We start from the raw sequence: 22,886 nt of genomic DNA on the forward strand, positions 1-22,886 counted from the left end.
AGAGTACTGTAAGCTCTTTTCGGAAAATCTATGTGGCCAAGCTCTAATGTGGTTCACCCAATTAGAGCCGGGTTCGATCAGCAATTTCGACGAACTGTCAGCTGTGTTCTTAAAACAATATTCCATCCTTATGGACAAAAGTGTTTCGGATGCCGATCTTTGGAACCTGTCACAATGATCAAATGAGTCACTTCGAGTTTTTATCACCAAGTTCAAAGGAGTGCTGTCAAAGCTCCCAAGAATCTCGCAGCAATCAGCTTTATCTGCCCTACGAAAAGGATTGCGACATGATTCAAGGTTCAAAGAAGATTTAATACTTCATAAACCAGACACGATTCAAGATGCACTCTTCCGTGCAAACAACTGGATGAAAGTAGAGGACGAAAAAGAAAATTTCGCCAAAAGAAATAAACAAGAGAAGCCGGCAATCACCGTCCCTATTAAGAAGTTCGAATCTAGGGAGAGCAAAGGACCAAGAAAATTTGGATCTCAACCCTTCAACGGTATTGTCGGAAAGCAATTCCAAGGAAAAGGAAAGTCAAACACTTGGGTCCGTGATGAAAGTTTATATTGCGATATTCATAACGTAACCGGACATTTAACCAAGGATTGTAGTGTCCTTAAGAGGCATCTCGCGGAGCTTTGGGCCAGTGGAGATCTTTCCAAATTCGATATAAAAGATTTCGTAAAGGAATACCACAAATCAAAGGATAACTCCAAAGATCAAAATTCTAAAAGACCAAAGTTATCCAATGAGGAAGAGCCAAGGAGTTCGAAGGGTAAGATCAATGTTATTCTAGGAGGTTCCAAATTTTGTCGAGATTCGATAAGTTCCATCAAAAAACATAGGCGAAATGTTTTACTCAAATCAAGTTTGAGTGAAGAAGTCGATTTTCAAGGTGCATCAATATCATTTGACGAAGAAGAAACGCGGCACCTCGAGAGACCTCATGATGATGCATTAGTTAATACCCTGGACATTGCTAACTTCGAAGTATCAAGGATTCTTATCGATACGGGAAGTTCGGTCGATCTAATCTTTTTAAGTACTTTAGAAAGAATGGGAATTAGTCGGGCAGACATAATGGGGCCTTCATCTCCGTTAGTGGCCTTCACAAGTAAATCGGCCATGTCCCTCAGAACCAGTCCTAGCCAAACGGGTGTCAAAGATTGTGGATTTTGTTGTCTTCGATAAGCCTGCGGCTTACAACATCATCCTCGGGACTCCCTGAATTTATCAAATGAAAGCAGTCCCCTCTACATATCATCAATGTGTCAAATTTCCAACATCAAGTGGAGTGGAAACAATTCGGGGAGATCAAGAAGCTTCACGAACGTGTTATCTAGCTAGCCACCGTATGAAGATTCAATAGCAATTAACGAAGCCCGCAAAAGAGGGACTAAGACCAAAATTTCCTAGCGGGTAGAAGAAAGATGATGTAGTAATCGAAGTGGTGTTGGAAGAAGACAAACTGGACCGGAAAATTCGAATTGGGGCAACTTTGATTGGCCAAATAAAAGAAGCTTTGATCGAACTCTTGAGAAAAAACATAACATCATTCGCATGGTCAGCGGCGGATATGCCTGGCATAGATCCAAGCATAATTTGTCATGAACTAAACGTGGATCCAAGCTTCAAGCCGGTAAAACAAAAAAGAAGAAAGCTCGGAGCGGAGCGAGCAAGAATAGTAAATGACGAAGTGGACAAACTCTTAAAGATAGGATCCATAAGGGAAGTGCAATACCCGGAATGGATAGCAAACACTGTCGTTGTCAAAAAGAAGAATGGAAAAGATAGGGTTTGCATCGACTTCACAGACCTCAATAAAGCATGTCCCAAGGACAGTTTCCCGCTCCCGCATATAGATCGACTCGTAGAATCCACCGTTGGCAATGAGCTGTTAACTTTCATGGATGCTTTTTCAGGTTATAACCAAATAATGATGAACCCCGAAGACCAAGAGAAAACGTCATTTGTCACGGATAGAGGTATCTATTGTTACAAAGTAATGCCTTTTGGTTTGAAAATGCAGGAGCAACTTATCAACGATTGGTTAACAAAATGTTCCACAATCATCTCGGAAAGACAATGGAAGTCTACATAGATGATATGTTGGTTAAATCGTTAAAGAAGGAGGATCACGTTAAGCATTTAGAGGAATGTTTCGATATTCTCAATAAATATCAAATGAAGCTGAACCCGGCAAAGTGCACATTCGGAGTCCCATCCGGAGAATTTTTTGGCTATATAGTGACAGAAAGAGGGATTGAGGCCAATCCAAATCAAATTAACGCCTTTTTAGACATGCCATCTCCAAGAAACTTCAAGGAAGTACAACGGTTGACTGGACGGCTTTGAATCGTTTTATCTCGAGATCAACAGATAAGTCGTTACCTTTCTACCAAATTCTAAAAGGAAACAAAGGATTCCTTTGGGATGAGAAGTGTGAAGAAGCTTTTGGGCAACTTAAGGCATACTTAACTACCCCACCTATATTATCCAAACCAGAAGTGGACGAAAAGCTTTATCTATACGTGTCAGTTTCAAACCATGCGGTTAGTGGAGTCCTGGTCCGGGAAGACCGCGGGGAGCAGAAGCCGATTTACTATATAAGTAAGTTAATGACGGATCCAGAAACCAGATATACCATGATGGAAAAACTTGCACTCGCAGTGGTGATTTCGGCTCGGAAGCTGCGCCCATATTTTCAATCCCATCCAGTTGAGGTATTAACCAACCAGCCACTCCGAACAATACTTCATAGTCCAAGTCAGTCCGGACGTCTGGCGAAGTGGGCGGTGGAATTGAGCGAGTACGATATAGAATTCAAAAGCTGAATCAGTATGAAGGCTCAGGTTTTAGCAGATTTTCTGACCGAACTACCAATACCTGGCATGCTAGAACAACCAGAGAACCAAACTTGGAAATTACATGTAGATGGGTCTTCATCAAAGCAAGGATCCGGAGTGGGAATCAAGTTGGAATCTCCAACATCGGAAATTCTAGAACAATCATTCCGATTATTATTTAATGCTTCCAACAATGAGGCAGAATACGAAGCCCTAATTGCCGGACTTCGATTGGCACAAGGAGTTGGAGCTAAGGAAATAGTCGCTTATTGTGATTCGCAATTAGTAGTTAACCAGTTTAATGGAGACTACGAGGCCAAGGACTCAAGAATGGAAGCATACCTCGAAGTGGTGAAGGATCTATCTAAAAATTTCTCGAAATTCGAATTAATTCGCATACCCCAGGGAGAGAATACAACCACGGACGCACTTGCCGCGTTAGCATCAACATCAGATCCTGACTTGAAAAGAGTTATCCCAGCAGAATGCATTTTGGAACGAAGCATTCAAGATAACAAAGAAACACTCGTCGTTACAAGATCTCGAGCAGCGGCACGTGACCGTGACGAACCGGAGGTCAAACTGCCACCCATCAAACGAAGGAAATCAAAGGGATCAAACACATCTAATAAGGAACCCGTTGTCTTAGTAGAAGATGTGATGCCAGAAACGATATTAGAAACCGAGCCGTTAATCGAGGAGGATGTTCTTGAACCAAACGAACATCCCGAACCAGAGCCACGAGTATTTCACAAGGTTGACCAAATTCCGGCTAAAGACTGGGGGGCTGACTAGAGGGAGCCAATAAAGCACTACATCATGACAGGCGAGCTCCCAAAGAATAAGTGGCAGGCCAGGAAAATGAAAATCGTTAGCGCGAAATTTTGTCTATCAAAAGATGCATTATATAGACGAGGTGTCAGTGACCCTTACCTATTATGCATTTTTGGGCCCGAAGTCGAAATCGTCATGAGCGAAGTGCATGAAGGATTATGTGGGAGTCATTCATCATGAAGAGCTATGGCTTTTAAAGTTAAAAGAATGGGATACTATTGGCCCACTATGATCACGGATTGTGTTAAATTTGCCCAAAGATGTAAGCGCTGCCAACTCCATGCACCATTGATCCATCAACCTTCGGAGTTATTCTCTTCCATCTCCGCCCCATACCCGTTTATGAGGTGGTCAATGGACATCATTGGACCATTGCACAGATCAACTCGAGGTGTACAATACCTTTTGGTCTTGACGGACTACTTTTCGAAATGGATTGAAGCTGAGGCATATGTTGGCATCAAGGATTCGGCGGTGAAGACTTTCATTTGGAAGAATATTATATGTCGACATGGAGTTCCGTACGAAATAGTCACTGATAACGGGCCACAATTCATTTCACAAGAGTTTGATGCCTTTTGTGCGTACTGGGGAATCAAAGTCAGTTACTCTAATCCACGATATCCGCAAGGAAACGGTCAAGCTGAAGCCGCGAACAAGACGATACTGAGCAATCTCAAGAAATGTTTGAATCATCTAAAGGGAGGATGGTATGAAGAACTCCAACCCGTCCTGTGGGCCTATCGTACAACCCCTAGGCGACCTACCGGAGAAACTCCATTCTCTTTGGTTTATGGCATGGAGGCAGTAGTACCAGCTGAACTCAACGTGCCCGGACTTCGCCGAACAGAAGCACCATTAAATGAGGAAGAAAATTCAGCAATGCTTAATGATTCACTAGATACCATAAATGAAAGGTGTGATAAAGCTTTGATTCGGATTCAGAACTACCAGCAGGCAGCAGCCCGATATTACAACTCTAAAGTCAAAAGTAGGCCGTTCTTCATGGGAGATTATGTGTTAAGGCGCGTCTTTGACAATAAAAAAGAAGAAGGTGCCGGTAAACTTGGCATTAATTGGGAAGGACCTTACATTGTTACCGAAGTGGTTCGGAACGGTGTTTATAGATTGAAAGACTTAGAAGACAGGCCAGTTAAGCGACCTTGGAATGTGATCAACCTAAAGAAGTTTTATGTTTAAAGCTACATGCATTTTTATGTACATGAACTACGGTGTGGCTTGATCCCGAAATGGGTACGTAGGCAGCTCGGAAACGAGTTCAGCTATTAATAAAAATTTGTTTTATTTCTTTATTAAAGGAAAAGGTTCGACTGAGCGAACAAGTGAAACAAATAAAAGTTCGGCTATGCGAACATACAAGAGATTGGAAATAGAGCGTTTATTCAAACAAATAAGAAGGAATGTCCCTCATCGTACACTTCGGATTAGGGAAGTCTTGTTGACGAGCAGAACACTTCAACTCCTTGACCAGCAAGATCGAGGATTGGCATCATGCAGTCCGGAATTCGAGCGAAGTCAGAGATTCCAAGCTCGATCCATTCTCCGGGATGAGAGCCAAGGATGTGAAGATCTCTCGATACCGTAGTAACCTTCGTTGCATCCGGATAATCCTCTTCCGGAGTCTCCTCTTTTCCAATGTAAGCTTCCGATGTTGAAGCGCAAGTGCCTCTATGAATGCCATCGCTGTTCCTTGGTCTCTGATTGGGAGATCCCTGATCAAAGCGCACGGAGCTCGGATCGGAGATCTGAAGAAGCCGCGAGGTGGAAGAGGCTGCCTGTTTGGCTCATGTGGAACATCTTCGTTTATCATTCCGATCCTGGAGAAGTCGGGCATAGATTCTGAACATCGAAGGTTGAACTCCATACCTGCTAAAATGAAAAAGAGTGGTGAGGAGTAAAGGGAATTGAGACTATAATTTATAGGAACGTCATGTCCCTAGTAAACCGTGGATTTTATCCTAGGAATGGAGTGATTCGCGGAGAGATTTACGGTCTTAAACCGATCCTGCATTAAAATATAAATCTCCGAGAATATTTTGAAGAATAAGGAAAATTGCGAATGTTTCCATAAATAAAAAAGGGAAGTCGCAAGCCCATTACGAGTTCAAAAAAAAAAAAAAAAGGGAGTAAAGTTAGGGAACATTTAAGGAAGAGGCTCAGGAACAGGCTCCTTCATCGCCGGTTTAACTTTCGAAGTGGACTCCTTGTTTTTGGCATCCACTTCGGGACGATCCCGAAGGCGTTTCCGACCAGTGCTGGCCTCCTCCTCGTCTTCTTCCTCGCTATCAGATAGAACGGTATAGACCGGGGCATTCACAGGACCCGGAACTCCTTTAGCACGGAGATACATCCGAAGCATCTTCGGGATCTCAGCAACAGAATCGAAGTTCCGCCATTCCCATTGAAAGGGATCACTTTCCAGAGCCCTTATCTTCCTCTCCACCCGAGTGATGCGAGCCTCGAGTGTCTGCCTTTTAAGACCCAGCCGCTGCCTCTCCTCACACAGGCGACGGTGTTTGTCGGCGACGTAGTATAAAGATGAATGAATAAAATGAAACAGAAAGTTTTTAATCAAGGACGACAGATATTAACCTTGTCGATAAAGTCGCAAGCCTCTTTCTTCTCCTTTGAAGGAAAGTGAAAAACGGCGTGAGGGAAAAGAACGCCGGCCGGTTCAAAGCCATCGCCGGACAGAAAAAGCGGGCTGCCGGGATCAACGGGGACTACGTTTTCGTTTTCCATTGATGTGGTGCTTGTTGAATGAGTTATGAAGTTTCTTGAGAAAAGATTAAAGGCAAACAATCTCCTATTTATAATAGGAATAGGGTTTGTCTTGGAAACGAAAAATCATTAATAATGGCGTGCCCAAGTAACTTAAACCATTTTTGGAAATCGAGAAAAGGCAGTTATTGCATAAAGACGAGCCGCTTTTCCTACTTTCAAGAAATGAGAAGGAAAAGAGCAACCGTCGCATTAACTACAAAAGTTTCTAAGGCCCAAGCCCAATAAATTTACCGAGTTGACTAAACCCGAAGTGGGGAACTCACTTTAAGCCGAGCTCAGTTCTCGCATTCTAAAGAGAAAGGTCTGATCAGCCTAAAAATCTCGAAAGCATAACCACAAGGCCACAAAATGTTAAAAGCGGACTTTGCAAACCCGCACATGATTTTAACCAAACCCCCTTGGGATCAAAACCTAGAAAGGTTTAAAAGCCTCCTCAAGCAAATATCTTGTTCAAAAGAAATGATAAAGCCTCCTTAGGCAAAAACAAGTTCGAAATTAAGTTTTAAAATAAATGGGATAATTCCCAGTTTAAAGCGGACACAACCACTACGGATCGACAGCCACCTCGGATTCCGGCTCGGCTGTCGAAGTTTCATTCGCCTCCTTGACTGGTGTTTGGTCAGATGAAGCTCCTGGTCCGCCCTCCACGGTACAACCATCCTCCGGGGTGACCTCCGGTGCCGAAGGAACTTCGGGTGGGACGACATCTTCCGTTCCACTTGAGCCTAGGAAGGACAGTTCCAGTCGATTAAAAAATATAAGGCAAGAAAAAGGTAGTAAGTGTCAGGAGCCAAAGGTTACCTGCCCAGTCTAGACCCGATTCACTTATGGGAGGTGATTCTGTGAAGAACTCCTCGAAGTGGTGAGGATTGAAGAACGAAGTGGGAAGGGCTGCCAAGCGACTCCGCTTTTCAGAAAGATTAGCCGACAGTTCGGTCCTCTCTTGCACCTCGGAGAAATCTGTATCATGGATTTGATCCAACAGAATCAGGTTGCTCTCGTGCTCCTTGATGTCTGATTCCAAATCTGACCTAGCTTTCTCGGTTTGAATGAAGCGGATGGCTCCTTGGATCAACTCCATCCCGCGTCCCTTAACCTCTTTTCTGGCTTTTGATGCCGACCTCGCCAACTCGGAATCACGCAATTTGGTGACCGCCTTGTACTTCGCATTAAGCTCAATAAGTTGGTTGTTCAGGGTATCGGCGGTTGATTCGGATTCATGAAGTCTACCCTGAACACCAGAAAGTTCATCCTGAAGTTTGTAATTCCGGTCATACTGGTCCTGCAGCTCCCCCTTTATCTTCGCAAGCTCGGATGTTAGACTATCGACCTTGTCCTCCAGATCGTGCTTGGAGCCGGTGGAAGAACAGAGTTCAGCTTCAAGAGCAGAAAGTTTTTTCTTCCACGCGTCAATCTCCTTTTCCCGACCAATGACCAACCCCTCATAATGCTCAATCATGTCATTAAGCTCGCCGTTAGCCTGGTATTATACATAAAACCGAGATGGCGAGTCAGTTCGAAGAATGGCAGCACAATCAGAAAAATAAAGCGGAACTAACCCGAGATAAATGATGAGCGTGAAGCAAGTAGCGTTCACTGATCGCAGGGCGCCACTTATCAAAATTTGGCAAGATCGCACCCGATCGGGTCTTGAAGCATCGGAAAACGCTGCCTTCTTTCTCCATAGCTGTGAAGGAAGAAGAGTTGTAAAAATTGGAATCTAAGCAGAGATAAAAACTTTTAAGCGTATGTAAATCGTCAAACCTGAAAGTGATTTGACTGGGAAGAGGAAGACATATCAACAGGTCGAGGAGGACCCATTGGTTCAGTGGGAGAGGATGATCGTGGTGAACGGTCAGTCCGGGCCCTTGACTTCTCCCTTCGCGGAGAGGAATCACTACGAGATGACTTGTCTCTCTTCCTGCGAACCAAGTTCTTAAGTGGTTCATTGCTAAAATCATCTCGGGGAGGACGAGGAGAATCACGACGAGGAGATCGGTCCCTCCGAGGAGAACGTTCGTCACGACGTTCGCGACGAGGAGTTAATCTGAAAGCAGCGACGGATCTGGCTCCCTCGGTGCTGTTGTCATCAACCAGCAGGGTCCTGCTGTAGTCTTTTTTGTCAATGGCGGCCGCAAGGAACGCCTTGTTTTTGTCACAAGCCTCTGCTATCGGCTTGGAGAGTTTCTTACGCTGGGTAGTGAGGGCCCGAGCTGACATTCCCTGAGTTGAGGGAGGAAGCGGAAGACGATGAAGTTGATTGGGGGGACTCATCCTGAGTTTTCGATTGGCTTCAACGAACCGATCGAGGGTGAAAGAATTCCAAAGGGTTTCCCCTTCAAGGATTGTTTTGAAGAACTTGACGAATTCTTCGGTCGGAAGAGTCGAAGCGATGACAGCTGCGAGGTGAAACAACGAGTTTGGTCAGTAAAAAATAAAACAACCAGGAAAGGAATATACGACCTAGTTTCTACCAGGCTTCGCAGTCCACTTCGATGGGAGTACATTGGAAAGATTTCCAATCGAAGTAGGAGTTTTCTTAATCAGGAACCAAGGATGGTGCCAGTTTTCATCCTTGTTTGGGAGGTGCGAGATGACGTTCCTGTTGGCATTCGGATACGCCGAGAAGTACCCTGTTTTCTTTGACGAACTTCTCACGCTTAGAAGTTCGTTCAGCTCGGGGACCCCAATAATGTAGTCTGCTTCCGCCGCAACGGTTATGATCCCGAGGATGGTTCGGAGAAGATTGGGGGTTAGCTGAGGTAAAGCGATCTCAAGAGCCGCCAAGTATCGAACCAGGGCTTCGGGAAGGGGGAAGGTCAATCCGCAGCCCTTGAAGTAGATTTCATAAACACAAAAGTAGCCGTCGCGGTGATTTTCCGAGGACTCTGCAGGGTCGGCTATCTGCGCTTCCGCTATGATTCCAGGGGGAATCTGGCCAAGCCCTTTTAATCGCTCTAGGGATTGAAGGGTACAGGTGGATCTGTAGTGCGGACCAGCTATGTCGTTAGGACGAGTGCATTCGTCATTACTAGAGCCGCCTTCAAAGGATGGAGACTCGGGTCTTTCGGAATCAGAAGTCATCGGAGAATATGAGAAATTTAAAATCCGGCAAAGAGAAAATCGGCGAAGAAAGAGAAGAGAGAAGTTTCGATTAAAGCGTAAGAGTAAAAAAGTGATGATGAAAGAAGTTACCTCACGAAAGCTAAGTGATAATGGTTAAACCGCCTTGGGAATCGTGGGGGAAGTGGAAAGGTTTCCCGCTTTAATAGTAAATAATTAAGATACGATCATAATGGTGACAGATGTCACGCGACTAAACATGGATAGCGCCGAAATTAAAGGACTGATGGGATCTTGGCGGGAAAATCAGAAGATTCCTCAGAACGCAATCTTTGGTCATTAAAGCATTTAAAGTCCTCCGAATTGGAATGGCACTTCGAAGAACTTGGGGGGCTAATTGTTGGTGTCGGATTCCGCACCAGAGGTTCGGGACCAACCAAAGATTGCCACGTAGTTGGGTTAACGGCCTATAAGGGATAAAGCCCGTTAGACCCGCAAGTCAAAGGAACATTCGAAGTGGTTATCACCATAAGGAGAATCCGAAGTGACTGCACTTCGACACAATTCCGGAGACGAAGTCACGGTTAAGTTGGTCCAAGGACATTTGGGCCAAAAGGCGAGGCCCATGAAGATCGGAGTCAACACAAATTCGAATGTTGAGCATTAAAGTCAAAGACCAAAACGGTCACATTTAAGAGAGAATAATTGTACTTAATTAGCCAATTAAATGTCATTTTTCTATGTATAAATATAAAGGCCAATGGCCATGTAAAGGGGATCTTCCTCTCAAGTAAGAAATACTATAGCAATATTTGTAGCAATTCATAAGCTTTTTGCATATTTATTTTTGTCCCTCAAGAGTAATCTTTCCTACTTAATAAAAATACTTGAGTGTGTGAATCCGACATCCACAAATATGTTGATGATATCAAAAAAGTTTCGAAGATTAGAGGTCCAAGAGTGTGGAAAATCATAACAACCATGAGTTTTTTGTTATCTCATTTGTAGTAGAAGCCTAAGAAGAATATTAAGTAGGCTCATATCAAGAATCCGATCTTGCTTGCTTTGTATTTTGTTTTTCCTTTGAGATGGTTTGTTCTTGTTTCATTGAATTTTTATGTTAAAATTTTATATCAATAAAATGATTTGGTTTTCTATTTATTATGAATTGATTATTGGAATTAAAATTAAAAATGCTATTTTTAATTCAATTAATTGCATAACACAAATGCTATTTCATTTGAATATATTGCGTGCTTAACCTGCTATTAAAATATTAAAAATAAGAGTAATTAAACGTTGTAATTAGATAATTAATAACAAAATATAGTTGTTATTAAATCATATAATATTGCACACGAAAACCGCTATTGTATATTGACAATATATAGCACTACTGAAAACCGCTATCATACACCATCGACCTATAATCATGGGCGAAGATATAGCGTTTTCTACTTCACTATCATCCCGTTAAATAGCGTTTTTTGGACGCTAAGGATAATCATTTTTCCTGTAGTGTATGCAGAAGTATATGAATAGAGATCATAACTTTATTATTAATTCATTCATTAATATATGTTGATATATGTAGCCAAACATAACAAAGTAAATTAATATATCTAACTCGACCTAGGGAAAGAGAAAAGACTAATTACACTAGTATTACATGTAAACAAACTGGTAAGCAAACCACGAGCTTACCTAACCGCACTTCCACGAATTTTGTATAAGAGTGATAATGACGCTATATAATGTAACCAAGTAATGTATATATTTAGCTAAAAAACAAAGTAATGTATTTAGCCAAAAAAAGAGTAATGTATATAATGATTGTTGTAAAAAAAATTGTATGTAAGATAATAATTACTTATATTATTGAAACCATCACAAATTTATGATGCCGAAAGTGAAAGATAAGTTAGATTACTCTACATTGTGTTTGGCGTTTGGTGTTGTTAAGTATATAAGCAAAGAAAGACCAAATGATGAGCATTCATGTGCTTAGCCAAATGATTATATTGTGACCACCATTTTTATTGCATATGCCATGCTTCTCCTATGTTTCCATCCCTTTTTCTTAAGTTATTGGATCTAGTTTGTGCAAATGTATAATATCTTTCAAAATCATATTATACAATATTTAATCTTTTGCACTCTATTTCATTCACTCTCTTCATTTATATTAAAGTGAGAACAAATACAGTAATAATACGGTGTCTTTTTATGTGTGTGATGAAACATGTAGTATACGCTATAAGGTAAAATAATATATTTGTTACAATATGCTTGAAATTTTATGTTATTAAAAAAACACATATGATAGTTGAACCAACTTATTTACAATTTCTCCATATTTTATTTTATTTGCAAAAAAATAGAGGGTAAAATTCGGCTATCCAGTGTATATATTCTCATCATTCAGTGATCAAGTTTCATAACATCTTAATTAAAATGTATCTAAAGGGATTATATCACCAATAAGAAATTTGAGTTTGCTTACAAACTGGTAAAATTGAGCACCTCTTTTTCATTTGAATAAAATTCAAATATATGTTGGAAAATATTTTTCTTACCCAAAAGAAATTGAGATTGATATCCACTTAGCAAAGATTTGTTCCAGATCAAGAGAAATATGAAATTTAAGATCCAGAATTTGTCTTTTCAAATTGTTTTATTTTACTTCCTACTAAAAAAAAATTGATTTATTTTACTAGAATCTCTTAATAACTTGGTTACAATGTATTTTTAAGAATATAAGAGAAATGTGCATAGATTGTCTATCTATGCACGCAAAAATATATAGTAGAAATTTATGAGTTAAATCATGTTGATAAAATTAGTACAAGAGATCCATGTTTCAATTTGAGGACAAAACAAACTAACCTTTTTAATATATAAAAGAAAAATGAAGTTGGCATAGGGTGCCCATTAAGCAAATCTTCAATCACAAGGAAACTCTAGGAACTTGAGAATGTGAACAACAACACATATTTTTAGGATCTGATGTGATGCTAGAAGATCAAATAAAAATTGAAAAACATTCCTGAATCCAAAAACCATTCATAGTTGTAACAAAACAACTATTTAATGTATCAAAAGAGCAAACAAAATAATACGGAGTCATAATAATTCCAGGGTGCTTTGGTATTGTTTGTATGACTAATTTTGGCAGCCAATTTGTGAATATCTTAAATGAAACAGCTTATATTTTAAGCATTGTTGTCTAAATTCGTAAACCTTCGTTTGGAGATATTTTTTGCACCAAGATTCATTGATGCCTTTATTAGCTCAATATAAGTGCCAAAAATAGAGAGATTAAATAGACTTTTTTTCATACCCGAAGAATTTCGGAAATATGTTTATAATCTCTTTTGCGGAAGACAAAACAGATAAATTTAGTTGATTCCTCTTTATTAGTGTAGTTGGAGTAGTACACATGTTAAGTTATAGGTTTATTAAACAACTATTTATTTCATTCCAATGTAGCACATTCACCGTCGGACAAGGCTGAAGAGTGAAGCCTATAGACCAAAAGAGAGCATGTGGCCATAAGAATGTGGTGATATAGGCCTTACAAATAATTTCTATAGATAGTCTAAAACTCTAAATTAGTAATATATTTTGTTTTTTTTATGTGACTTTCATGTTTCAGTTAAATTTTGGAAGAAAAATATGATAAAGGAGGAAAAAAATGGGGAGTAGAAAGCGTTTACATATTATATAAGCAAAACATCTAGAACTTGGTAAAACTAGATCCTTTTATTTCGGAATTTAAAATGGTACATAGCTTAAATTAGATATGTCTTAGAAGATACATCTAAATGTTTTTATAAATATAACTACACTTTGTTCTTCTTCTTTTTTAAACATCTAACTGCACTTTGTTCTTTCTTTTCAATTTTTCGAAAGACTATAAAATCATTTCTATCATTTAGGATGAAGAAAAGTTTTCAACTCTCGTTCACCATTCTGGTTATTTTTACTATTCTTGTTTTAGGTTTGTATTTATATTTATAGTATTTTTTCCATATATTACATATAATTGTTGCTTGAGAATCTAGTTTATCAAAAATCAGTTAGCAAAATCTTTTTAATTGGATATTAATTCTATAAAATACCAACTCACCTTTTATATATGTAAAGAGCTAGGTTTCAATTTGTTTTGTTTAGTATATAATGCCACAATATCAATTTAGCCTCTCTCTTTTTTTAATGTCAAATACATACTTTAGTTATAAATCTATACAGCAACCGATTGCCAGATATCTTTTTGGAACTCCCTGATTTATAAAGTTATATAGTCTTACATATTATGAAGAATTATTATGACGTGAATTGGTTAAATAGATTTTACTTTATGTTTATATTTCCTAAACAATAGTACTTTTTTTTTCATGTTGCATAGATTCATGTATCGAAAAATATTTCATTTACATAAATATTTAGGTTTTGTTGTTATATCTGACTTTACTTACGCTTTTATATCTAATGTTATGAAATTTTGTTTATTTAATATTCTATGAAAATATATATAATATTTTCAATTGATATTAATACAGTTAACTCTTCAAAACATTTGTCTTCTCAATAAGCGGATTAATATATATACACACATATATATTAAGTACAGAAACTAAAATATTATATTTGAAACATATGACAGGAGTGGTGGGAGATGTGAATCAAAGAAAAAGAAAATGTTGGGAAGAAATTAAGGGTAAAGACCTTTGTAATTTATTTCGCAATGAGTGTTTGTCTATGTGTATAAAGAAGCATCCAAAAGGAGGCTCTACTTGCGTGCCTACTCCCCAAGGAGGAAAGAAGTGTTTATGCGGTTATCCTTGTTAATTTGTGTTATTTACAATAAATCTTCAATTATATTTATAAAAAAAAACCTTACAAGAAAACAATTTAGTATCTGACATGGGTTTCACGCCTACATAATTGTGTAATTATCGTTATCGAGTTATAATAAAATAATTTTTTGTAGAATTTATCAGATGACCAGAAAAATTTTTAGCCAAAGTCTTTACAACCAAAACTAACAGCCCTTACCAATCGGCCCCTAGTTTGTGTAAATTTATAATTTCTTTCAAAATCAGATTATACAATAGTTAATCTTTTGCACTCTATTTCATTCACTTTCTTCATTTATATTAAAGTGAGAACAAATACAGTAATAATACGGTGTCTTTTTTTTTGTGGGTGATGAAACATGTAGTACGCTATCATGTAAAATACTGTGTGACTAAGGTAAAATAATATATTTGTTACAATATGCTTGAAATTTATATTATTTTAAAAAAACACATATGATTGTTGAACCAACTTATTTACAATTTCTCCATATTTTATTTTATTTGCAAAAATAAGAGGGTAAAATTTGACTATCTAGTGTATATATATTCTTATGATTGTGATCAAGTTTCATAACATCTTAATTAAAATGTATCTAATGGGACTATAACTCCAATAAAAAATTTGAGTTTGCTTACAAACTGGTGAAATTGAGTAACTCCTTTTTCATTTGAATAAAATTCTATCATACTGACATATGTTGGAAATTATTTTCCTTACCCAAAAGAAATTGAGATTGATATCGTCTTTTAAGTGTACATTAGATGAACACTTGCAAAGATTTGTTCTAGATCAAGAGAATTATGAAATTTAAGATCCATAATTTTTCTTGTCATCATATTGTTTTATATTACTAGGAACTCTTAAAAACTTAGTGAAAATGTATTTTTAAGAGTCTAAGAGAACTGTTTATCCAAAAAAAAAAAAGAGTCTAAGAGAACTGTTTATCCAAAAAAAAAAGAGTCTAAGAGAACTGTACAGAGATTCTTAATCAATGCACACAAACATATATAGTAGAAATTTATGAGTTTCATTTTGAGGACAAAACAAACTAACCTTTTTAATATTTTAAAAGAAAAATGAAGTTGACATAGGATGCCCATTAAGCAAATCTTCAATCACAAGGAGACTCTAGGAACTTGAGATTGTGCACGAGACATATAAGAGGATCTGATGTGATGCTAAACGATCAAATAAAAATTTTAAAACAGGCCTGAATCCAAAAACCATTCATAGTTGCAACAAAACAACTATTTAATGTATAAAAAGAGCAAACGAAATAATAATAATAATAATTCCATGGTGCTTTGGTAGTGTTTATATGGCTAATGTACACTCTCTTTTGGCAACTAATTTGTGAATATCTTAAATGAAACAGCTTATGTTTTGAGCATTTTTTTTTTTTTTTTGAAAACAAGGAGGTTCTGGACCAAAGGCTGTAATTCTCCCAGGTCCGAAACCACATCATGTAATATTAGTTTCGTCTCAAGGGTCACTCGAACCAGCGACCTCTAAACTTTGCCTACGGTCTTTACCAGTATGTTTTGAGCATTGTTGTCTAAATTCGTAAACATTCGTTTGCAGATATTTTTTGCACCAAGATTCATTGATGCCTTTATTTTTTTATTTCTTTATTAGCTCAATATAAGTGCAACAAATAGAGATATGAAAGATATTTTTTTTATACCCGAATAATTTCGGAAATATGTCTCATTCCTCGCTATTAGTTTAGTCGGAGTAGTACATTGACCGTCGGAAAAGGCTGGAATCTATAGACCAAAAGAGAGCATGTGGCCATAAGAATGTGGTGATATGGGCCTTACAAATGATTTCCATAGATAGTCTAAATTAGTAATTTATTTTGTTTTTTTTTGAATTTTCATTGTTTCATTAAATTTTGGGAGAAAAATATGGTAAAGCTTTTACATATCATAGAAGCAAAACATCTGGAACTTGGTAAAACTAGATCCTTTTATTTCGAATTTAAAATGGTACATAGCTTAAATTAGATATGTCTAATTAGAAGATACATCTAATTTTTTTTTATAAATATAACTACACATTGTTCTTCTTTCTTTAAAACATCTAACTACACTTTGTGCTTTCTTTTCAATTTTTCGAAACACTATAAAATCATTTTTATCATTTAGGATGAAGAAAAGTTTTCAACTCTCGCTCATCATTCTGATTATATTTACTATTCTTGTATTAGGTTGTATTTACATTTTTAGTATGTTTTTCATATATTACATATAATTATTGCTTGAGAATCTAATTTATCAAAAATCAGTTAACAAATTTTTTAATTAGATATTAATTCTGTAAAATACCAACTCACCTTTGATATATGTAAATAGCTATGTTTCGATTTGTTTTGTTTAGTATATAATGCCATAATATCAATTTAGTCTTCTTTTTTTAATGTCAAATACATACTTTACTTATATCTATACAGCAAATTACCGATTCCGATATATATTTTTGGAACTCCCTGATTTATAAAGTTATATGGTCTTACATATTATGAAGAATTATTATGACGTGAATTGGTTAAATAAATTTTACTTTATTTTTATTTTCTTAAAAAAATAGTACTTTTGTTTTCATGTTGCATAGATTAATGTATCGAAAAATATTTTATTTTCATAAATATTAAAGTTCTGTTTTTATTTCTGACTTTACTTGCCCTTTTATATCTGATGTTATGAAATTTTTTTAAAATTAGATTTTATATTCTATGAAAATTTATATAATATTTTCAATTGATATTAATATAGTTAACTCTTCGAAACATTTGTCTTCTCAATAAGCGGAATAATTAATACATATATATATATATATATATACACACACATATATGTTAAGTACAAAAACTAAAATGTTATATTTGAAACATATGACAGGAGTGGTGGGGGATGTGAATCAAGGAAAAAGACAGTGTTGGGAAGAAATTAAGGGTAAAGACCTTTGTAGTACTCGTCGCAATGAGTGTTCGCCTAGATGTATAAAGAAGTATCCAAAAGGAGGTTCTACTTGTGTGCCTACTCCCCAAGGAGGAAAGAAGTGTTTATGCGGTCATTTTTGTTAATTGGTTTTAAATACAATAAATCTTGAATTATATTTATAAGAAAAACCTTATAATAAAGTAATTTAGTATGTGACATGAGTTTCAAGCCTACATAATTGTGTAATTATCGTTATCGAGTAATAAAATAATTTATGGGGCACGAGCCCTCCTAGTTACTTCCTAAATCTGCCATCCATGTTTATGTTGTCCATTTAGATGATTTGGTAATTGATCCTCCCTTAAAATTGTTAAGGTTGAGTGTTCAATTCCACTTAATTTAAATATGAAAGTACTTATCATTTAGGATGTATTGAATCGAACATTTTGATTCAAAAGGTGGATTTTAGATTTCGGTGGATTTTGAGATTTTTTTCTGCTAAAGTTCTATATGGTTTTTGAGATATCTTAGTGACTTATATGGTTATTATAAATAAAGTTCTATTGGTGATTTGTTCTTAAATTTCATAGTATTTGGGATTATTTGGTAACATTTACATCCATATATCTCCAAACTAACAATAAAAGCCAAAAAGAAATTATTCCAAACAAGAAAACACATTCATGGCGATGTAATGGAATTGGTTTTGCAATGGAATCGGAAACTGATAGTGAAGGGTCTGATGTGAGTGGATCGGAGGGTGATGATACATCGTGGATCTCTTGGTTTTGTAATTTGAGAGGGAATGATTTCTTTTGTGAAGTCGATGAAGATTATATTCAAGATGATTTCAATCTTTGTGGATTAAGTGGTCAAGTTCCTGACTATGATTATGCACTTGATCTCATTGGGTAGAGGATGAGGGCTAAAAGAAGTTGAAAGACGGAATCTTGAAAGAATTTCATGATGTTACAAGAACTTATAAGTGCAACAGCCTGACTCGTTGGGGGAAAAGAATGACACTTGGGTCTTGTCTCCGAAAAGATTTTCCCTAGTTAGTTGGATTTTGTTTTAACTGTTGGATTATTATTTGTTTTCCTAAATTCATGTAAAACTCATAAAATTTAACTTAGATCAATCAATTCCATCAAAGATCCTAAGAAATGGCCATTAAAATACACTCAAGGGACCAAGATCTAAGCTAAACTTGTCAAAGCAGCTAATCATGATGATTACGACACAAAAGCTTAAAGATAGACCAGTGAATGTAGGATTTCAGTAAGAGATCGTTGCCACAACTAAATTTAGTTGGTTAAGTAAAGCCAAGCCAATTTGAACATTGGTAGAACAAATCTGAAGTTAATACGTTAGTGTTTGTTTATTCACTGACTTTGGTTTAGTAAATTTTTATCAAAACTTACACTCAGTTATATAGGTGTATATCGGGCGAATTCCTAGTAATGGCATTTTGAAAAAACATATCAACATCTGAAATTTTTGATATGTAAGTTTCGTGTGAATACTGTTACCAAATTTTAGGTATGGAAAACAGTTGATCAAAATAACGTTTAAGATATATATTGGTTAGATTAGGTTTCAATATAATGGCTTCGGATTAGGCGTGGTATAAAATCAAAAATTCTGCTGGAACATAACATAAGGATATATTGCAAGAATTCTTGGTAATCAAACTTTGATAAATTAGGTTACCTTATTATGCATTTTATAACAAAAACCGTTAATCATATATTACGACATAAGTATTGTTTAAAACAAATCAACCATCAGATAAGAACAAAAAAACTGTCATAATAGGAATTAAAATTTAAATATGTCATTGCATAAAACATATCTGCTATCACTATAGAAGTCATTCGAGCAATTTCTATTTTTATTAATAAAACTGCTGTCATACAAAAATCTGTCGTAATATAAAAAAAATCTGTGATAACATAAAACAATTCGGTTGCGACTATATGTCATTCTAACAATTTATATTTTTATATAACAAATCTGCTATCACTCTCCAAATTTTTGTTAAAAAAAAAAAAAACTGTCATGACATAAAATAAATCTGTTATCACTAATAAGTCAAACTAGTTATCTCTTTTTTATTAACAACTTTGCTACATTATGGCAGATTTTTATCGAAAATATAAGTCTGACGCCACTGAAAACATAAGTCTGTCACACATTTAAAATAAATTTGTCAAAATTACGAAAGTCTGTGGTGTCATCATAATATAAGTCTGTCGTGTGAAATAAATCTGCTACGAATTACAAATCTGTCGTAACTATATTCAGATAAGTCTGTAGGAGAAAAAAAATCTGGCGCAGAAAACCTGTTGTAACCAATTAAGTCTGTCGTGAAAAATAAACCTCTAATCTACAATGATAATGAAAAAATAAGAAGTTAAAAGAAAACAAGTTTAGATTTCATAAAAATACTTTTAGTTCATACAAAATCGAAAAAAGGAAAAGAGAGGTTCAAAACAAGCATAATGTCACTCTCTAATAAGTTTTAGAGTATCTATAAAAAAAAAGAGAGAAACGAACCGGGTCAACCCATAAAAACCGAGTCAGACCCGGGTTACCTTTTGGATCTTGACTACTTAAGTAACACGTATCAAGGAAAAGACGTCCATGTGAATGCCTGCAATGAACTCTGGTAACGTTTTCATCTTTAGGAAAGTCCATAACAAGCAAGATACACCGCTACAATTAGTCGCTATGATTCTCTTTTCTTCCTCTCGTCTTTCTTTAGTTCTGCAACTCCCTTGGTTTTTTCTCCTCTTCTCCCTTGATCAATTCTTGGTTCTTTTATGGTCCAAAACTCCTCTTTTAGCTCCACTCTTCATGCCTCCACTATAAACACCTAAAAACAACAATCTTGATGCAAATGCAATCCTAAACAAACTAAAATGCTATGAATATGCAAGAATTTAACAACAAAACAAGCTTTAAAACTATCAAAATCATTAGATATCAGCTGCCTTTTCCTCTTTCTTCTCCTTATCTATACAAGAGTTTCTTCCTTTGAGAAGTGTAAGCCATAAGAATTCTCTATTGCTCAACCATCATCATGTCTCTAGTAAGCCTTTCCACGGAATATAACCTTCAATCAATTTTTCTTACACAACCTTCTTTTTTTTTACAAATTAGAAAATTAACTAGAGATGATTGATTTCCAGCGGAATCGATCGGTGGCCACCAGATGTGCTACAAGTAGAATAATCCCCGAGTTACCACTAGACTACGCCAATCTATTTATAAAGATTTGTAAACAGATTGTATATATATATTTAAACATGTGGGGTTAGAACTTAACGTCGTTAAATGATTCTGTAACGCATGTTAACGGCTGTTAAGTCGCGAGTTTGAATTCCACAACTATTCAAAAATAAGGTATTTTTAGAACAAACATATTTAAATGATGTATTTTTATGGGCATTAAACGTCAAATAAAAAAATGTGAAGGTTTTTCGGAATTTTTCCCTAAAAAACCACAACTTCATGAAAGCATTTTTTAAAATTAATTAAACCCGCTGTAAGTGTAAATATATAGAATGAAAAATAAAAATATATCAAAAGACGTGAATTTCGTAGGAATATTCTATACTCCCTCTGTTTTACAAAGAGTGTTATTTTGACACATTCCACATATATTAAGAAATGAGTTGAATATACAAACATATCCTTATTTAATATACTCATAATTATATCATAATGACTTAAATACAAAAGTTTATAGTTTGGGAGAATCGACAAATATAGAAATTAGTTACAAAAGTCGCATTGAAAATATAAACCAACATTCTTTTTGAAACAAAAAATTAGTTCCAAAATGACATTCTTTATGAAACGGAAGGAATAATTGTTATGGTTAGAAGTGAAAAAAATACAAAGATGGAAAACAGTTCTCTCATCTTCATCTACCATATCTCAAATCATAAATATTTTTCTTCTTTCTTTGTTTCTTATGTTGTTGCATTGGTTGAAAATCAATTGAGACATCATTATAAGAGTATGCTTCTAAATTTTATGTCTAGATATGGTATGTATCTTATATTTTTTTCCAATTTTATTTTAATTCTAATATGTTACTAGAATATTCTTTAATTTTCATATTTTTAATCCAAAAATATTATGTATGATAAATTTTTTGATGGTTATAAAAAAAATTCATATTTATCGATGGAGATTCAAAATGAGCAATTCAATCAATAGCACAACAAGAAGATCAAGTGAAAAAAAAAATCCATCTCCAAGATAGACATTTAGTTATTATCTTTAAACTCAAAATAAATTATTGTAATACATTTATCAAATAAATTGTCCCTACTTTTTTTTTTTTATCTCAATAACTGTTTTGTAATATGTTTAATATACTCATCATCATTATGTTTATTTTTTGTTAATCCAATAGACAATTATATAATCATTATAATACTTATTGTATTCAATTTTTGTGTGTTTTAATTTCCTTACTTCTTAAATTACTTTTTCCTTATCTCAAATAATTTTTGGCAGCATTTTTAATATACTCATCACTACATTTAGTTTTTGTGATCCAATAGATATATAATGATCATTATAAATTTTATTTTATTCAAGATTTCTGGTTTAAAGTTTTTTTTTTCTTCTACAACTACTTCTTTCTTATCTCGAAAGATATTTTTGTAATATTTTTAATATACTCATCATAACATTTAGTTTTTTTTTTATCCAATAGATAATTATACAAAGATCATTATGCTTATTCAAGCTCCATGGTTTAAAGTTTTTTTTCTAAAACAAATCAAGTTAATTAAACTAATTTAATAATCACACCTACCAATGTAAATCGTAGAAAAATGAAATCATTATAATGAAACCTAGCATTATAATTTAAATTGAGTCAAATAGAAAAACCTTTTTAAAATAGGAGTATCCTTGGGTTTAATCCAAAATATAATAAAATTTTACTATCATTAATATAATAATTTTTTGTTTCTTTTCTCTTTCTCTTTTACAATGCAAAAATATATGAAAGAAAGTTTTTTTTATAAAAGTGGAAGAATAAATAAATAAATAAATTCAAAAGACATGTTTGTATGTTCATATTTAATAAAATTATATATATATATATATATATATATATATATATATATCTTAATATTGTATAATTTAGGTATATTAAAGTGTAAGAATTTTTGTTGTATATCTACAAAATATATTATTTTCTCACTTTCAATCTCTTCTTCTTAATATTTTCTTACAAATCTATAATATAATATTTATCTATAATTAACTTAAATTTAAATTCATGTGTGGCTCTTACTAAATTTAAAATCAATGCTCCCATACTAAATAAATATAAGAAATCACTCAACCCCACTAAAATACATTTACTACTTGATTAAACTCACATTGACCATAATTATAATTTGAATGAGTTTCCTAGTAATTCTACTAACATTTTAGCTCTTTAAATGCATTTATTTTTTAAATGTAACTTCCACCATTTATCATCGTATAAATAAATATATT

The 22,886-nt window shown here is 35.1% G+C and overlaps 2 long non-coding RNA genes across 2 annotated transcripts; both read left to right on the plus strand.

Annotated features, from left to right (window-relative positions):
* The first annotated feature begins 13,262 nt into the window (after nucleotides 1–13,262).
* LOC9314785 lies at nucleotides 13,263–14,551 on the plus strand. Its single transcript, XR_002332894.1, has 2 exons — nucleotides 13,263–13,552; nucleotides 14,219–14,551. It is a non-coding gene; the product is annotated as an uncharacterized LOC9314785 (long non-coding RNA).
* Nucleotides 14,552–16,484: 1,933 nt separating this feature from the next.
* Nucleotides 16,485–17,639, plus strand: LOC110229505. Its single transcript, XR_002332893.1, has 2 exons — nucleotides 16,485–16,624; nucleotides 17,316–17,639. It is a non-coding gene; the product is annotated as an uncharacterized LOC110229505 (long non-coding RNA).
* The last annotated feature ends 5,247 nt before the right edge of the window (nucleotides 17,640–22,886 follow it).

Source organism: Arabidopsis lyrata (genome assembly GCF_000004255.2).
Source record: "Arabidopsis lyrata subsp. lyrata unplaced genomic scaffold ARALYscaffold_4, whole genome shotgun sequence".
Taxonomy (NCBI): Eukaryota; Viridiplantae; Streptophyta; class Magnoliopsida; order Brassicales; family Brassicaceae; genus Arabidopsis; species Arabidopsis lyrata.